The following is a 5,000-nucleotide window of genomic DNA, read 5'->3' on the forward strand; positions in this document are numbered from 1 at the left end:
GATCGCTTGGTTTTAGCCTAATAAAAGCACACGTTCCAAAAGGTCCGTGTTTATTTTGCATGTATTAGCTCTAGAATTACCACAGTTATCCAAGTAACTGTTAACGATCTATGGAACCATAACTGATATAATGAGCCTTTTGCGGTTTCACTTTTAATTTGTTTGTACTTAGACATGCATGGCTTAATCTTTGAGACAAGCATATAACTACTGGCAGGATCAACCAGAATAATATTTTTTATTCATTTATATAATATTTTTTATACTATATAAATTTTTATAATGATATTTTCAATATTTGAAAATTAAGTACACGACATATACACAATGCAAAGGAGAACGAAATCGCGACAATAAATAATTATGAAATTTCTTCTACTATGGTCGGATTAAATAATTTACTTCATGTCATTTAAATTTCATATTATTGTATTATTTATTGCGGTCTTATTCGGACTTTGAGACTGTGTATCTTATCGTGAGAAAGAATTTTCGTTCTCTATACATATATAATATAATTATTAATGTAAGGACGATGTTTCTTCTTGTATTTGTTAAACTTTCAAATAATATCATTTTTTATACATTTTACTTTATTTCAATGCATATAGTGTATATATCTTTTTTTAAGAGTATATACGTTTTTCTTTTGATTTGAAATTAATAATTTCAATTCAATTATTTTTCATTTTATTTCATATATGATATGAAAGTATTCGAGCGTAATAATATAAATATTTAACTTTATTGAATTTTATTCTTTACCCACATATATTTTATGTGAATAGAAGAACAAACCCCAAAAAAAGTTAAATTAAAAAAAAAAACGACTACATTATGTTAGGTATAGAAGAATAATCTCAATTAATAACATTTCATTATTAACAAAATTATTTCTATTTAAACCAACTGTAGCAAACCAGGAATAAATTTTTTTGCTCTCATTTATATATTACACTTAAATACTTTTATAAATATATGAAAATAATTTTCATATAAGTACTAAGTATGCAATTTCATACAAGTATTAAAATTTTCATACAAGTACTAATGTTGAAGTTTCATACAACATATATGTTTTCTGCCACGTACACCTCACCAACCGGAAATCGTATGGAGAAAATCTTTTTAACCATATAAAAGTTTTAAATTCATATATATACAAGTAATTTATATCATTTTCTATGAGCATTATGCTTATAAGAAATATTACAACATCAAAAATAGCTTAACATTTATTTTTTTTTTTAAATTTTTTGTACTTATATGAAAATTATTTAGTTGTATGAATTCATACACTTAGTACTTATATGAAAATTATTTACTTGTATGAATTCATAAACTTAGTATCTATATGAAAATTATTTAGTATTTATATGAAAATTATTTACTTGTATGAATTCATAAACTTAGTATCTATATGAAAATTATTTAGTATTTATATGAAAATTTTTAACTTGTATGAATTCATTAACTTAGTATCTATATGAAAATTATTTAGTATTTATATGAAAATTTTTAACTTGTATGAATTCATTAACTTAGTATCTATATGAAAATTATTTAGTATTTATATGAAAATTTTTAACTTGTATGAATTCATTAACTTAGTATCTATATGAAAATTATTTAGTATTTATATGAAAATTTTTAACTTGTATGAATTCATTAACTTAGTATCTATATGAAAATTATTTAGTATTTATATGAAAATTATTTACTTGTATGAATTCATAAACTTAGTATCTATATGAAAATTATTTAGTATTTATATGAAAATTTTTAACTTGTATGAATTCATAAACTTAGTATCTATATGAAAATTATTTAGTATTTATATGAAAATTTTTAACTTGTATGAATTCATTAACTTAGTATCTATATGAAAATTATTTAGTATTTATATGAAAATTTTTAACTTGTATGAATTCATTAACTTAGTATCTATATGAAAATTATTTAGTATTTATATGAAAATTTTTAACTTGTATGAATTCATTAACTTAGTATCTATATGAAAATTATTTAGTATTTATATGAAAATTTTTAACTTGTATGAATTCATTAACTTAGTATCTATATGAAAATTATTTAGTATTTATATGAAAATTATTTACTTGTATGAATTCATAAACTTAGTATCTATATGAAAATTATTTAGTATTTATATGAAAATTTTTAACTTGTATGAATTCATTAACTTAGTATCTATATGAAAATTATTTAGTATTTATATGAAAATTTTTAACTTGTATGAATTCATTAACTTAGTATCTATATGAAAATTATTTAGTATTTATATGAAAATTTTTAACTTGTTTGAATTCATTAACTTAGTATCTATATGAAAATTATTTAGTATTTATATGAAAATTATTTACTTGTATGAATTCATAAACTTAGTATCTATATGAAAATTATTTAGTATTTATATGAAATTTTTTTACTTGTATGAACGTGGTTTCGGCGTTTTGGCTCTTTATATGTGGTTTCGGCTCTTCGCAAATAGGGACAGTAGGAATCTCCTGAATTCCTTTTTGCGCGTCACTAATAAGATGACGATGCATTTGGCTACGTAAATAAAATCATTTTTATGCCCGCCGTTTAACCAAATTTAGTTTTTTTTTATATGCAAATATACGTTTTTTCGGCGTTTTGGCTCTTTATATGTGGTTTCGGCTCTTCGCAAATAGGGACAGTAGGAATCTCCTGAATTCCTTTTTGCGCGTCACTAATAAGATGACGATGCATTTGGCTACGTAAATAAAATCATTTTTATGCCCGCCGTTTAACCAAATTTAGTTTTTTTTATATGCAAATATACGTTTTTTCGGCCTTTTGGCTCTTTATATGTGGTTTCGGCTCTTCGCAAATAGGGACAGTAGGAATCTCCTGAATTCCTTTTTGCGCGTCACTAATGAGATGACGATGCATTTGGCTACGTAAATAAAATCATTTTTATGCCCGCCGTTTAACCAAATTTAGTTTTTTTTATATGCAAATATACGTTTTTTCGGCCTTTTGGCTCTTTATATGTGGTTTCGGCTCTTCGCAAATAGGGACAGTAGGAATCTCCTGAATTCCTTTTTGCGCGTCACTAATAAGATGACGATGCATTTGGCTACGTAAATAAAATCATTTTTATGCCCGCCGTTTAACCAAATTTAGTTTTTTTTATATGCAAATATACGTTTTTTCGGCCTTTTGGCTCTTTATATGTGGTTTCGGCTCTTCGCAAATAGGGACAGTAGGAATCTCCTGAATTCCTTTTTGCGCGTCACTAATAAGATGACGATGCATTTGGCTACGTAAATAAAATCATTTTTATGCCCGCCGTTTAACCAAATTTAGTTTTTTTTATATGCAAATATACGTGGTTTCGGCGTTTTGGCTCTTTATATGGGGTTTCGGCTCTTCGCAAATAGGGACAGTAGGAATCTCCTGAATTCCTTTTTGCGCGTCACTAATAAGATGACGATGCATTTGGCTACGTAAATAAAATCATTTTTATGCCCGCCGTTTAACCAAATTTAGTTTTTTTTATATGCAAATATACGTGGTTTCGGCGTTTTGGCTCTTTATATGGGGTTTCGGCTCTTCGCAAATAGGGACAGATGTGGATTTGTTTTAACGTATGTACCTGCCTGTGAAGGCCTTACCATACGTGTATTCAAAAACACAAATGGATTAATACAATGCGTCAATCAGCGCCCTGTATTTGTAGCTATGCACACTTCCAGTACCAATTGGCGTGTGGTATGGACACACTTATGCCACCTTGGTAGGGCCGAGGCCCATCTAAAACCTCTGCCGTACTTTGGGTCCGGCACCCGGTTGGTTGCAACTCCACACCGAGAAGCCAAAAGCCCTCTGCCTGCATTTAGGTTTTGAAACCACAGCCACCACGATACTCCCCGAAGGGCCGTAACCCAACGAGCAGGCGGAAACCGAAGCCTCCTGGGCTCCTGCTCCCCGTGGCACCGAGTTTAAGTCTCTGGTAAGACTTTGTAGCCGAAGCTACTTCCAGTTGAGCCTTTCCATACTGCTCTGCACTGGTAGGCAATTGTGGCTTGAACACAATTGCCCTTTTTGAAAGGAGTGACCAATTCCTTTTTGGAAAAAGCTAAATCAAAAAGATAACATAATTCCGTTCAAGCCATGAAATATATTATCTAGCACGTATAGATAACAGTCTGAGTATCAGCCATTATCATCAGCCTGTTATCTATTTGTGCATGTTTGGATTTTAGTCGCCTTTTACGACAGGCATACCTTACCTCGGGCATATTCTCGATCCAAACCCGCAGGACCTGATTGGATTTTAGTCGCCTCTTACGACAGGCATGCCTTACCTCGGGTATATTCTATACCCGTACCCGCAGGGTAACACAAATAGGGACAGTAGGAATCTCCTGAATTCCTTTTTGCGCGTCACTAATAAGATGACGATGCATTTGGCTACGTAAATAAAATCATTTTTATGTCCGCCGTTTAACCAAACTTAGTTTTTTTTATATGCAAATATACGTTTTTTCGGCCTTTTGGCTCTTTATATGTGGTTTCGGCTCTTCGCAAATAGGGACAGTAGGAATCTCCTGAATTCCTTTTTGCGCGTCACTAATAAGATGACGATGCATTTGGCTACGTAAATAAAATCATTTTTATGTCCGCCGTTTAACCAAACTTAGTTTTTTTTATATGCAAATATACGTTTTTTCGGCCTTTTGGCTCTTTATATGTGGTTTCGGCTCTTCGCAAATAGGGACAGTAGGAATCTCCTGAATTCCTTTTTGCGCGTCACTAATAAGATGACGATGCATTTGGCTACGTAAATAAAATCATTTTTATGCCCGCCGTTTAACCAAACATAGTTTTTATGTTATACAATGTACCATTATATTAATTTTTGTATATTTCAATTGCTTTTCAGTATATTGTAAAAGTCGTTTGATAACTTTGCGTTCAAAGCTGTATCTTTATGTTAAGGTTCTCTCTAACAA

The 5,000-nt window shown here is 30.0% G+C and overlaps 1 non-coding gene across 1 annotated transcript in view; it reads right to left on the bottom strand.

Moving 5' to 3' along the window:
• Positions 1 to 230, bottom strand: part of LOC128923277 (small subunit ribosomal RNA) — a 1,990-nt gene extending 1,760 nt beyond the window's left edge. Inside the window, exon 1 of the ribosomal RNA XR_008472244.1 lies at positions 1 to 230. This exon is cut by the window's left edge and continues 1,760 nt beyond it. This is a non-coding gene — a ribosomal RNA (small subunit ribosomal RNA).
• Positions 231 to 5,000: the final 4,770 nt, after the last annotated feature.

The sequence above is a fragment of the Zeugodacus cucurbitae genome, chromosome X, assembly GCF_028554725.1.
Source record: "Zeugodacus cucurbitae isolate PBARC_wt_2022May chromosome X, idZeuCucr1.2, whole genome shotgun sequence".
In the NCBI taxonomy this organism is placed as follows: Eukaryota; Metazoa; Arthropoda; class Insecta; order Diptera; family Tephritidae; genus Zeugodacus; species Zeugodacus cucurbitae.